This window comes from Crinia signifera, chromosome 2, assembly GCF_055691185.1.
Source record: "Crinia signifera chromosome 2, ASM5569118v1, whole genome shotgun sequence".
NCBI lineage: Eukaryota > Metazoa > Chordata > Amphibia > Anura > Myobatrachidae > Crinia > Crinia signifera.
The window spans coordinates 260,307,917-260,322,987 of NC_139218.1; the positions used below are offsets into that span (position 1 = coordinate 260,307,917).

General features: G+C 46.5%; 1 protein-coding gene across 5 annotated transcripts in view; it reads left to right on the forward strand.

Moving 5' to 3' along the window:
* LOC146060773 (interleukin-18 receptor 1-like) overlaps positions 1-15,071 on the forward strand; it is a 106,194-nt gene that overhangs the window by 24,121 nt on the left and 67,002 nt on the right. For all 5 annotated transcript variants that reach the window (XR_014470478.1, XR_014470479.1, XR_014470477.1 and 2 more), the window contains one exon: positions 12,208-12,280. The gene's annotated coding sequence lies outside the window, so the exon portion shown is untranslated. The remainder of the gene's footprint in view (positions 1-12,207; positions 12,281-15,071) is intronic.

Consider the following 15,071-nt stretch of genomic DNA (forward strand, 5'->3'; position numbering starts at 1 on the left):
GAAGAGGAGGAAGAGGAGGAGGAGGAAGAGGAGGAAGAGGAAGAGGAGGAGGAGGAAGAGGAGGAGGAGAAGAAAGAGGAGGAGGAAGAGGAGGAGGAGGAAGAAGAGGAGGAGGAAGAAGAGGAGACACTGGGTGCAGTTTGGACCCACACAATTTCCCCATCCCCTTCCCCCTCCACAACCCCCACCCCCTCCACAACCCCCACCCCCTCCACAACCCCCACCCCCTCCACAACCCCCTCCCCAACCCACACCCCCTCCCCCTCCCCAACACTGGAGACACTGGGTGCAGTTTGGACCCACACAATTTCCCCATCCCCTTCCCCCTCCACAACCCCCACCCCCTCCACAACCCCCTCCCCAACCCCCACCCCCCCCCCCTCCCCACCCCATTTCCTACCCCCCTACACCTCTCCACTCCCCACTCACACCCACTACCTCGGTCCAAACTCCAGGACCATCCCCCTTGCTCCTGACCCCCCCAACCACTGCACAGCCAACCAGCGGCGACCAGGATGGCTCAAGTAGCCGTAAGTAAATAATGTGTCTAATGTTGACCTACACATTCCTACACATAAACAATCACAACAACCACATATGTGTATCCAACATCAACATTAGTTGCAACATATCACTGCAGGCCGACCATGAGGTGTGTCCTGTCCTTCTCCAGGAACAAGGCTCCCCTTGGTGGTTTTTTTGAGTGTGGCCATGCCTCACCCCTTGAATAATTGACATAACAGTACATCCAATGAGATATCCGACATTAGTGGTGTGGTAGTTATGTGGCTCCAGGTGTTGGGTAACTCCAGTTCCCAGCATGATGTGCAACACAGGGCCGGATTATAATGGAGGCGCAAGGGGTCAGTGCCCCTGGGCCCCCCTCTAGCTAGGGGCCCCCTGTGGTTGTCATGTATTTTTTAAAAATAAAATGTTTAAGTTATGTTTTTTTTTTTTTTAGCTAAATGTTTTGTGCATGGGTGGGGTAGTGCTGCAGCTTCACCTATCTGCCAATGTGACAATGATTTATGGTGCTGAGCATCGGGAGCCAAGGCACACTGATTGCACAAGTGTGCAGTGCATTTCTGGGAGTTGACTAAGTCCCATGACACTTTGCACCAGAGGACAGAGGCTGAGAAGTTTGTGCTGAGCTCTGATTGGTGGAGCTCATTACATGCTTCTCAGGTCCATGGAGAACAGCAGCAGCAGCTTAGTCATAGGAGGGTTTTTAATCAGAGGCAGCACTAGGACTGTGAGGTCTCCTCCAGAGTAAGGGGCAGAGGGACAAACACAGGCTTTTCATGTGGTGTGTGTATGTATATATATATATATATATATATATATATCCCCTGCAGGTAACCATTGACCAAGTTTATTCTGCCTTTACTCTGTGTTTTGACAGTATAATATTCGCCCATGCAGAGTGCGGCCAGTAATGACAAGTGCAAGGGGGACCCCCGCTCTAAAGTACCCCGGGCCCCCCAAAGGCTTAATCTGCCACTGGTGCAACTTAAATGTAGAGATTGTTTTGGTAATAGTGTGTGAGGCCATGCGGATGCATGCTTTACAAACATAGCTGTAGGCCTATAATTTGTACAGCAATGTCCTAAATTTAAAATACTAAGGAGTGCTTAAGCCACAACAATGTCATAACCCTTAAATAGCACAGGCTAATTGTGAGGTTAGAGGACAGTCCCCCAAAACCAAAGTACCAATTGGGATACAGCATACATTCATTGATGAAGGAGTAATTGAATTAATGTTATTTACTATGTACAGTATGTGTGTGTTAACATATTTTTTTTTAGTACTGTGTTTACAGCAGACCCATCTTCAATGTAGTTTCTAAATGTATGTGGCCTTCACACATAACTCTGAACTTTTTATTATGTACAAATACAACAAACATTTGTGTATGTTATATATTAATTTTTTGTTTTATCCCTTCATTACAGACACTGAACAGCACCAGGAGGAGGTGGCAGTCCTCATGCGGGAGATCATGATCACCCTCCTGTACCTCCAGCTCCTTTTTGGCCTTCTGGCGGCCCGCCTTTAATTTTTTTTTTATCCCCCCCCCTTATTATTTTTGTAGAAAATAAAAGTTTCATTACAGTTTGAAATTGCCTGTGTTTTTACTAATAAATATGTTAGAGGGCTTGTAAGGGTAGGTACATACAGATGTGTACTGTAAGTTATACTTGTAATTTGAGGTGAGGGGTAATGATTGATGTGTGAATGTGTGTGTTTTTGAGTAAAATAACACATAGTGAAAATGCATGAATGTTTAATGTTGTTCGATTAAAACATCACACATAACATCAGGGTAGGTATACATGTTACACATTGTGGACAAAGTAATTATGGACATAATTTAGTACATATACAGAAACACCAACATAACTTGATGTAAAAGTAACAGCAATATGGGGACACATAGATAGTGATTAAAATGCCACATTAGAACATAACAAATATACATGTAATGTGGGTTCAAATGTAGTTTTATTAGGTCTTTATTAAGGTAGACAATTGAGTTAATAGAAAACAATAATTGAATAACAAATAGATTAATTAATCAATTGTGAGATTAGTAGTTGAGAGGCAAGATTTGCAGGTCCATATATGTGAAGGGTATGCCAGCGTGCACGGACGTACGCTCACTCTCACGAGCGGTGACATAAGCTGAGTTTTCCATTGAAAACAATAGGGACCCGTCCGTGCAAACTGGCGTACGCTTAGATCTCCGCAAGAAGTCGGTGGGGAGACGGAGGAAAGACGTCCGTAAACGGCGGCGTACGCTCAGTTGTACGCCTGTTGTCGGAGTGCAAGGGCTGAGCCGTCCGCGTACGTTGCCGTACGCTCATTTGTACGCCACTCCCCTTCTACGGTATTTCTGGCCGTACGTAAGCGGCTGATTTGTGGGTGGACCTGACCCTAACGGCCGCGTACGGCTAGCGTGCGGTAATGGCGAACGTACGCACGTTTGGCCGCTCCGATCAGAATAATGCCCTATATGGGTAAACACTTACATCGAGCAATGCTGGCCCGTATTTGCTGGAGCTTATCAGGCTGGCGCCGCCTGAGATCAGACCATCGCCGCTCCAGCTGTGCGATGGTCCTGCGCACCTGGGTGCGCGCGAATATGCGCCTTCGGGCCGATGCATATGCCTGGCGCTTCTGCCGGTTTGTAATAAAAGGGCCGGCACGCCCCAGCCTGGTCTCCATAAAGGAGACCAGAGTTCGCAGCTCCGCGGAAGAGAATGGGGCTGCTCTCCTATAGGCCGCCATCTTAGCAATGGCACAAATCAAACCATCATGTGCTGTCATTGGTTGATCAGAGTGATATTTGGTATTAACTTTATTGTTCATTTTTACACTAACAGCGTGTATGCGCCAGACCAGACGGCTAACCCATTGCATCGCACACCCATCCTAAACAGACAGTGTAAAATAAGATGGAAACACATTATATATAATCGATACCATCCACCAAACATGGGTAGAAGCACCAGGTGAAATAGTCTGCATCAGTAGACACTTGCACCTAACTCCACAAGGTTCTAAACAGCTATTTTATAATGAAAGCTATGCAGCAGAAACATAGCAAATAGTGGCAGAGCTTTTACAAAAATTAGCCCATGCTGCCATGTGTACACTTACCTTCTACTGGCCCCTACTACAGAGGTGGAATGAAAAGTAGCTAGCATCCAACCTGAATTTGGAGTGCTTTCACATGTGATTTGGATGCTAGCACTGATTACTTGTGCCTAAGTGGTGGACTGGATTGACATATGGAATGGGTAGTGTCAGTTACTACATACTAAACAAGATGCACAGTACAGATGTACATTCAAATATACAGTTCATGTGTGACCTCTGTTTTATTTTGTAATTGGTGTTGGAATCTGCATTTAGCTACTAAATCTGACTTACTCAGTTTTCCTGGTTTTTGAGAAATATTTTTCCACACCAAGGGGCGTCCCGTATGCGCTGCACGGTTGACGCTGGCGTACGGAACGCGGCCGTACGGAACGCAGGTTGCAGCTGATTAACGCCAATTACAGAAATAGTATTTAAAGTGGTCCTAGAAAGGCAAACAGTTGTTGCAAACATGGCTGGCTCAGAGTCAGAGGAAGAACAGGTGGTGCAGAACCTCTTGGCCCGCATGGAGTCCAACACCACCTATATCCCCCTCAACCCAGAGCAGCCAGATGGCCCATCCACATCTGGCCAAGCTGCAGCTGGCCCATCCTCAGCATCAGCAGAATCATTGGGAACACAGCAGGTGGCTTCCCAACAGAGTAGCCAGGCCAGCACTTCAAGTACAGCAACCGGTGGCCGTGGCCGTGTCAGCAGTCGGGCAACAGAGGAACCAACCACAAGAAACATGGCATATGAACCGCAGGAGCTTGACATCCTGGTGACCCGGGCACGTGATTTGATAGAGTGCCCAGCGGTAAAGTTGACACACACAAGGAGATGGAAGATCTGGGAGGAGATAACGGCGGAGATTAATGCAGTGGCTCCACAAGTTCGTGAGACGGAGCACGTTAAGAAGAGGCAAGTAAATGTCTTTTACATTTGAGCAGTCCAAGTCCAGTAATGTTTACATTCAATATTAGATGGAGTTGGTCAATGGGTGGTAACGTTGCTTGGAGGCACAGAAATGTTTGCCATGATATTGATTTGATAGTTATTGTAGGGTGACTGTGGTTATATCCTCTAAGGTTTGTTTGTCAAAAAGAATATAATGTAAGTTTGGTGTCAGGAGGCACATGTTGTATTATGTTTCACATTGCAATGGGTGCTACAGCAAACATGAGGAGTGACATGTATTAATATGTACACTTTGATTGCAGGTGGCACGACTTCAAAGGCAACCTCAAGAAGAAATTGACCGAGCGGTGGCAACACAGCCACACCTCTGGGGCTGGCCCCATGCCTGCCAAGCTGAAGCTCACCCCCCTGGAAGAGATTGCACAGTGCTGTATAGCAGTGGAGGAGGTCCGGGGGGTGAGCACCATAGACAGCGAGTCCCCAGCGGAAGTGATGGCTTCTACGCTTGAAGGTAATTATTTGCCAGGCCATAAGTAGATGTTTTGAATTTTGCATGGAATGTGTGGTAATTGGTATTTTCTCCTTCAACAGCATCCCCACCGCTTGGTCAAGAATCTCTTGAGGAGGTTGTGGAGTCTGTGCCACCTGGCCCCAGTAGCAGGCCCGTGCAGCAGCAGACGCCAATGTCCGCGGCTGAATTGACCACGTGGGGCCGTGTGCTAGACAGTATTGTGCAGCAGAGAGACTCGGCATTCGAGCGGGTGCGTAGGGCCGAGGAGGTGATGCAGGGTTTGACCACCAGCCAGCAGAGTATCGCTGGGAGCCTGCAGGCTATGGCTGTCACCCAGCAATCCATTGCAGGTGCTGGCTGATCAAGCCCTGCGGCAAAATGACCTCCTCCTCCGCCATAATGAGCTTATGGTGGAGCTAGTTACCAGCAATAGGGTCCTGATAGCATCCGTTTCGGGTGCATTAACAACATCATCACTCCCTGCTGCCAGAGGGGGAAGAACATCCCCCCCCTCCCCAGCATGTGCTCCACGTGACCCTCCATCTGAGCGTGGCCGTGGGCGAGGCCGAAGAGCTGCTGCACGTGGCAAGGAGCCTGCCAGGGGCAAACGTGCTCGCAAATGAACTTGTGTCCCCATTATACCACTTTTACACCAGAATACCGGATCGGACCCGGGAAATCGAACACGGGATATTGCCAGGGCATGCCCTGCCTTAGACCCCATTTACACTGCACTTCAATCTGGGTTAATCCCGGGTAAGGCCCTTTCACACTGAAAACGGATCAGCCCTGTCTTTCCTTGCTGGTGTCATTAAAAATGGACCTTTGGGCTGTTTGAGATGAGGTCACAAGAAAGGGAAAAGGGAGGGGGTGGGTTCTGCTCACAGCAAAGATGGCAGACGGAGTGGCTGTGTTGCAGTTTGTACTTTTCTGCAATAGAGAGTTTGAAGCAGCTTCTCACCCTGTGCTACTTGCTTCGCACTTGGAGTAGGATAGCCGCAGGAGAGCGCTGATATCATCTAGCCTTACCTCGATTTTGCGGCTGACGGCCATGCGGGATCGCAGGATCTGGGTCAGAGACCGGTGCCACGGAGAAGCTTTCATGTAGACCGTGGAATCTTTTCAGGAGGAGCAAATACAAAAGGACCTCTTTCTTCCAGAGTGGAATGTGCAGGACACAGGGGGCAATCCTGAAGCAGCAGATTATGAGGGTGAGCATGTTGGCAGTGCAGAAAGAATCAGGGCCACCATTGCAGCAAACCTTCCCTTAATGATTTAAAAAAAAAACCAGACAGAAATCTTCCAGTTGTTTGCTTTATAATGAAAATATGCATCAAACTGTACATACATTTCACATCTTGTTTATAGATGTTATTCATAATGAAAGACCAAGATATGAGAGTCCAACTGGGAATAGAGAACAATTGTAAAACTTTGTGCCCATACAGTTTTACATCATAGGACACATTATTATAAAATAGAACTGTATGGTGACTGCTCCTATAGAGAATCACACAAATATTCAGCAATAAAGTGCAACCTTTCTAAAGACTATAAAAACATCAGTGCAACCTTTTTGAAGATTTGAAAAATAAGTAAAGTGCAACATTTTGGAGCAATATTTGAAGACTAAAAGTTTAAAACTTAGCTCAAATTCCGGTACACGGAAAACTCTGGGGACTCTAGGATTGGCGGGTCACTACTAGCAGCACTATTGCCAAAGTTATAATTGGGCCCTCTGTATTCTGGTGTCAGCTGGTTTGGTTGGGTAGATGTGGCAGGTTTGAAACTGACACCTCTATTGTAATGATCATATGGGTTGGGTGGGTAGTTAGGTGGGTGGTGGGGATGTGGTGCAGGTTGTGTGAAAAAACCGCCAAATGTACGTTCTAAAAAGGACATTTGCCTATCTTGCATTGCCAGCAATTGAGACATAAATGCCTGCTGGTTCTGTCTCTCAGCTTCCAAATATTTGTCCATGCGAGCATCCTCCTTTGCTTGGACATCAGTATCCAATTGACGTAGATGGTCCACGATCACCGAGGTCATCGCTTTAGCCGCTAGTTCAGACCGATTAAGCTTTTTCTTTTTGGCAGGAACGCTGTACACTGTAATTTAAAAAAAAAATTAACATTATACTTCCATGTTAAGTGTTATACAATAAACAGCAGTATTGTTTGCCAAAATGTGCTAGTGGCCTTCTTCCACCTGCATGCTAGCAACATACTGCAACATATACTGGGCCTCATCCCGCCCTAACCCCACGTTGGTTGTTTAATGAGTGTAAATATATCGAATGTCTACTTACAATTAGAACGTAATGGAGTGCTTCGGTTGGGGAGCGTCGTCTGACTGTTTTCTTCCACAACATCATCTGTGGCTGCTTGGGCGCTGTCAGACTGCATGGAAGCATCCATTATATTCTCTGCTGCACCATCATCACCAAACAGCAGCGGTGAAGCCGGGCTCATGTGTGCTGACATCTGCGTGGCTTCAGAAGGCGTTGAGACTGGCGGGGACAGCTGGGAAGCCTGGGTAGTCGGTACATCATGGCTGTCCTGGCTGTTGTCCGTCTGGCTGCAATGGGGTGCTATGGAGGAGGACAGGGCTACAGGGTTGCAGAGTGCCGTGTTTCCAAAAGCACTGTAGCACAGGTCATAGTGCACCCAATCGGGCCTAGCTGCACCGCTTTTCTTGCGCTTCTGGTCATTCACTTTGCAGAACTGCTTCCGCAGAGATTTCAATTTGTTTACAACCTGCTGTTGGCTGCGCTGAATACCTCTGGATGCCAGCAATTCTGCGATATTGCGATACACCACTGCATCCCGAACGGTGCCGGTCATCTACCGCCGAATCTCCTCATCTGCCCTGATTTGCAGGAGCTCACGTACCTCCTTGTCAGACCAGTTGGAAGTGGACATGATGGCTCAGATCAGGCTTGGGGTCAGCCAAAGTGGAAAACACTGCACAGGCAGTGTGTGCTGCAGCAGATGAGACTGTGGAGTCAGCTTGTAGCGTGGTAGCGCGGTAACGCTGCTGCTGCGCTGCTGCTGCGCTGCTACATGCGCCCTGTGCGGGTCTCCAGCTGATGACATCATCTGCCAGAGCCGCAGAAGCTCCAATCAGGTCTTTGCGCCCCTCTACCCACCAAATAACCCGGATAATGGCCGTTTACACTGCCCTGAGCCCCGGATAAGCCCCGTGTCCGACCCTGAACATTTGCCGGGTCAGATTCCCGGGGAACAGTACCCGTGTTATTTTTTTTCACCCCATTTACACCATGCCCTGCCCCGGACTGGAGCGGCAATATCCCGGGTCCAAAGTCTGGTGTAAAAGGGGTATAAATCTCCACCGTTATGTCTTCCCAAATCTTCCATCGAGCTGTGTGTGTCAGCATCCGCTGTCAAATTCCGTGCCGAGGGTCACCACATTTCCCCGCGGTTCAAATGTCATGTTTGGTTCCCCTGTTGCCCTGTTTGGCCTACCATTCCTGTGTGCTGTACTTGAAGTGTTGTTGCTGTACTTTTGTTGTGAAGCCACCTGATGTGTTCCTAATGATTCTGCTGTGGCTATTTTTTATATATTATTTAATTTTTGTCCTGTTATGGTACCATTTATTTTGTGATGGTTTTGCAAATATTTTCTTTGTTGATTTAATAAATGTTATTTTTGGCCCCAAAATGTCTGTATTAATTGATACATGCAGAAGTGACATGTGTATTAGTATTAGTAATATGAAGCTGTGTTCATTATTTGCAGTGTAAAAGTGTGTGCAAACTGCAGCATATATGTGTGTGTTAAGTAATGGTCCATTTAAGGTGCATTGGTTTCAATTGAAGCAGTGAGAAGCGTGTAATTTACAAGTAATGAGTAAATTAGGTGATTGTATTGCGTTCAGCTGACATTGGTTGAGGTGCGTCCGTCCTGATTAGGCGTTCCGATTGCCTAGCGCATGACCGAGTGGTGTTCGCTAAGCAATACTAGCCTTTTGGACACCGCACATTTCTTCCCTTTTTGTTCGCGTGCATTCGGTGTGCTGTCCGAATGCACGCCCACCAAAATAAGTGTACTCCCCCGTGTCCGCCCATGTTTCCGCCCAGTTTAGCCCACTTTGAAACTACGCCCCTGTGTCATTCCGCATGACGCCCATAACACACCCATATTGGCCGACTGATTGCGGTGCACATTTCTGTACGGTATTAGTGAGACCATACGTGGCACATGCGCATAGCGTTCCCCACGCATGCGCAGACGGCTAAAAAACGCGATCCGAAAGAATTCGGGAAAGTCCGCACCGATCAGAATAAGGGCCTGGGTGAGAATAGTCATAGCCTCAGAATGCTGTAATACATAGGCCTGTGCACTTTGGCAAAGCTCAGCATGGCTGCATCTGTGTATTTTAGATCAGTGGTTCTGAAACTCGGTCCTCAGGACACAGTGATTGTTTTCCAGGTCACCTGACAAGTGCACTCATTACTCACTGACACATTTTAAAAGATCCACAGGTGTAGCTAATTATTTCATTTGATTGAGTGAGGAGACCTGCAAAACATGCACAGTGTGGAGTCCTAAGGACCGACTTGAGAACTTGTATTGTAGAAATACTGTACTCGCCTACTTTTGAAAACCAGTTTCAGGGAGATTCCTATAGCATACCTCCCAACGCAGCCGCAACGGGAAAGGGTGGAGCTACATGGCATGTGGGCGTGGCCTCTATAATCAGGGCAGTTCGGAGGTATGCTATAGTACTAAAAGCAGCAAAAAGAAAAAAAAATAACAATATATAAGTATTGTACTGCATCCATATATAGCATCTTCAGCACAGCATCATTGCATTACATTTTAAGGTGTGTACACAAATGACAACATAATAAACAATGGGGCAGATGTATTAAGCTTTAACAAGAGATAAATACAAGGGTGATAAGGAGAGATAAACGTCCAGCCAATCACCTGCTAACTGCCATGTTACAGGCTGTGTTTGAAAAAGGTCAGTAAGGAGCTGATTGGCTGGATGTTTATCTCTCCTTATCACCCTTGCATTTATCTCTTGTTATATTGCCCCAATATCACTTATTTTGGTCTTTCTGAGTGATATCATTCATAATATATAATATTGCTCAGTGTGTACGCAATGAGCGCTCATGATAATATACTTGGTAATATTGCTGATGAAGCGAATTGTCCAGTGTTAGAGTAACACAGCATACTCAGCCCTCCTCCTAGCATTACACACAGTACACACAGCATCATAGGGCCTGATTCAGACCTTTTCGCTAGGCTTCATGTAATCCCAGCCTACCAAACAGGTCAACGCTGCCCACACGCCCTTCTCGGCGCAGAAAATCCCCTCGCCAGCATGCAGACACATCCCTCACATGGGGCTGCACGGGAGAGAAATCATTCCATAGTCACTGAGCACTGATAGATTTTCTCCCCTTCAGTAATAATAGTCAGTCTAGACTGACTATTATTACGGCCACTATACGCTGAATTCGGGCATCGCCATGCCTGCGTTCCTGTGGCCCCCTGACAGTATGAACACCTCGGCGAGTATTCACGCATGCACAGACCCCTACCATTGAAAACATTGATGAAATCGGACCCTACCTAACAGGTCTGAATCAGCCCCAAAGTGCATTATACACTGCCACCCCATATTACATACAGAGCCTTATTAGATTATACACAGCCCCCCATATTACATAATACACAGCCCCCTCATATTACATTATACACAGCCCCCCATATTACATTATACACAACCCCCTCATATTATATTATACACAGCCCCCCATATTACATTATACACAGCCCCCTCATATTACATTATACACAGCCCCCCATATTACATTATACACAGCCCCCCATATTACATTATACACAACCCCCTCATATTATATTATACACAGCCCCCCATATTACATTGTACACAGCCCCTATATTTCATTATACACAGCCCCCCATATTACATTATACACAACCCCCTCATATTATATTATACACAGCCCCCCATATTACATTATACACAGCCCCCTCATATTACATTATACACAGCCCCCCATATTACATTATACACAGCCCCCTCATATTACATTATACACAGCCCCCCACAATCACACATTGCACTATGTGCACATAGTTTATCTCCCATATATAACAGCCCCCACTCTCCAGTACACACAGCACTCACCTGGCTGTGTTCATCCTTCTAGGGGAGTGCAGGGACCCTGTATTTGGTGGGAGCAGTCTGTGTGGTGAGGGGGAAGCAGCATAGGGCAGCCGATGACAGGAGCAGGCAGAGCAGCAGGAGTAGGGCTGATGCACAGAGTGTGGTAGGCGGAGCCAACCCAGAAGCCCTGGCTGCTTTAGACTCTCATGCAGTGCTCCTCCCGACTTCCTCAACGTGACGGCAGCAGCTCGGCCATTGCTACCCATATCCCCGTGGTAGCCAGCAGTGATGTTACTGCGCAAGCCCCGCCCTCCACCATTTCCGGACGCGCGCATGCGCAGTTCAGATTTTATGGAGGGACCCAAAAAATCGGGAGGTGCCCGTATGTTTGCAGGGCAGTGGGAGGCTGATGCAAATAACGGGAGCCTCCTGCTGAATGCGGGAGGGTAGGCATGTCTGGTTGTAGACCATACAATACACATTTCATTAGAAGATCAGGAGAGCAAGGAATATAAAGACAATTCCATTGGTTTGTCATTCTATTTTTGTGTGGATTCTTTACATATTCCATTTACTTTCAGATTAGTGAGGCAGTTCCAGTTACAATCTACATACAGCATAAATATGACAACTCAGTGGGAAGCCACACAATTGTTAAAGGCTATATAATGTGGCACCAGCAAAGCAACAGAGGAACATCACTCGTTTTAACAGATATCTCCACTTTTTATTTGTTGCTGTTTAAGATTTATGTCATCCTGTATAATTGCATTCCTTTTTTCTAATATTTACTGAATTATCAGTCAATGACATCTAATCTATATGTAGAATGATGATGCCCATAATCTTACTAATGGTTACAATACGACACATGAGAAACCAACAAGTACAGTAGTTGCTACAAATAGTTAAATAACAAAAATTGTGAATTTATTTACAATGAATGATATATTTGTACTTGTAGGCTGAAGATATGGCTGCAAAGAGAATATTCTGTGGGTTTTGCATTTGCTTTTTCTTACAATTTGGAGAAACAGGTAAATATTCAGTATAATGTAACTCAGTTTATGTTCACTCTGTTCAGTTTATGAGTGGGCACTATTATCTAATTAATATGTACTTATTTGAATATCTTAAAGGGGATGCAGTCAGTACCCCAGCATTCAGTTTTCCGATGCCGGTATTTCGACTGCTGCTAGAAGACTCTGGAACTTCAAACAGGATCAGGGTGCCATTGCCAGGATACAGCAGCAGGCATCACGCTCGGGGAGTATGCTGGGAGCACAAGCATGCTGCCGAGGAGGGGGTTAAGTTTAGGCACTAGTGGGGGATTTAGGGTCAGGCTGCAGGGTCATTGGTTAGGCTTCTAGAAGGGAAGGGGCAGGGGGAGGACAAGAATACTTACCTGACCCCTGTCGGTATGCAGGCATTGGTATTCTGACCATTGGCATCCTGACCTCCACTTATCCATATGTATTCTCAGACAAATCAAATACTTTGTACACTTCATAGCTGGTGCCCCATTTGAGAATTGACCGATTGTCTGTCCAACTAGACACTGTCTATTCAGTGTCTGGAACCTGTGAGAATGTATATTTCATTCCCCTGTTCTGCTGTATATAATATGCCCAGTATTGGCACATATATACCATAAATAAGAGGCAGCATCATTTGTTTCTATTTACCATCTTCTCTTGTACAGATTCTACTCCGTTTTCTGTCCAAAGAGCAGAAGTTTTTTTGGATATTGCAGGAATCACTTACTGTATGTGATGGTGGCATCTAAAAAACTAATAAGAAACTTCAGATCATCATAACTAGAGACAGGATTATATGCATTTGCATATTTGCATATGCATTTGCATATTTTGCCCATTCTCACTGGTTATTGCATAGTTTACCTAAAATCTAGTGATGGTGCATATTTTGGCCCTGCCCCCTTTCCACCCGCGAGTCACAGCACTGTTTTGCCCTGCTGCTGCTGGCCAGGTAGTGGTAGAGTGTGCAGGCTGGGGCAATATGTGCACAGTGCGGGGAACCTTGGATGTACGCTATGTCTGACACTGCTCTAGGCTGCCAATCCATGTTGATAAAAGTCTGTTGGGACGGATGCCATTACGAAGCTCCTGAACCTTTGCCTGCCCCTGGCCTGGGACTTAACACCAAGAGACAGACTTCTGCAGCAGAGGAGGCGGGCAGAAGGGTTGTGACATCACGCGGCATGGAGGAAGTGTCACAGTGAGTATGCGGCGCAGGGAGGAAGCCTTCCACTGCGCCGCTCTCACACGCTATGCTGACATTTGATCCATCAGCGCTGGAAATGAGGATCCGTGTAGTTGATGCAAGAAGAGCTTTGGACGCTGCAGTCTACTGTAGCAGCCAGAAAGAAAAAAAGTCCTGTGTATAGCACTAGACATCTGCAGATGCTGTGGGCCTATTTTTGAGGTTTATTTGCAACTAATTTTATGCTGATTTTTAAATAAATAAGTTAAAAATTACTTTTTTTAATTATTTAATGTAGCATATTTTAACACTTTTCATGCATATTTTAAGTATTTTTCATGCATATTTGCATGCATATTTCAAGCTTTTTATGTTGCATATAATCCTGTCTCTAATCATAACGATCACTAGGGGGGGAGGGTGATGGAGACCATTTCTGGGTTTCATCTATCATGGTTAATTTTGGGCACACCCGTGGAGTGATGAAACAGGGCTGTGTGTTGCAAAGCCATGGTCCATTCCCAAGAAGTCACAAGCTTTTTTCTGTCTCATTGCATGGGGGTGGGCTTCTGTGGTGCATTGGGGGTCACTAGTCAACATGGCACCACTGCAGATCACTGTGTGTAATTAGGGAGTCAGATTAGATGTCAGATGGAAGATAATGTTGGCATCCACCAGAATGTACACAATGCGATTTCCCATGCTCTTTTCCTATGACCATTACCTTAAACCTAACCATATCCCTAATACAGCCCTGATCTTTTAACAGGAGATTTTGACTAGATAGTCAAAATCTCCTAGAAGCTTAGCCAAAATCTCCCTATTTTTCTCCTGCTTAGTCAATATTGTCTAGCAGAGATTGCTTAGTATAGATTGACTGTGCAGGCAAGGCAATTTTGACTAGATCATAGACTATCATTGCTTAGACAAATTGCTTAGACAAAATCGCTTAGTCAAAATCTCCAGTGCATCTAGCCAAAATCTCGGTACTTGTGTACTAGCACGGCCCCCATCGCATCGCAGACCATATCACATGCGATGCGATGCGATATCGGCCGATGTTCTACAATGTCATACAATTTTAAAATTGTATGGCATTGTATATGGCATACAATGCCATGCAATGCGATGGGATGCGATTATAAATTGTATAAACACCCTAATGGGTGCTTACAATGCTTAAATGCACCCCCACGCCACCCCCCAAGTATAAACGTGAACCCGAAGCGTGGCAAGCACAGCGAGCCTGCACGGGGCGGCGGTACGCGTCCTACGACCTTTTCATACCCCCACTATCCATGTCGGCGTGGAGTTGATTTTCCAAAGTGTGGCGAGCGCAGCGACCCACCGAGCCCAAAGCATGGCGAGCGCAGCGAGCCCCGCTTGGGGACGCGGATACCTTCACAGGTATCCGCGTCCCCTCGCGGGCTTCACAGGTATCCGCATCCCCTCACCACGCTTCGGGCTCGGTGGCTCGCTGCGCTCGCTACACTTTATAGAATCAACTCCACGTCGACGTGGATTGTGGGGGTATGAAAAGGTCGTAGGACGCGTACCGCAGCCCCTCGCGGGCCCGCTGCGCTCACCACGCTTCGGGTTCACGTT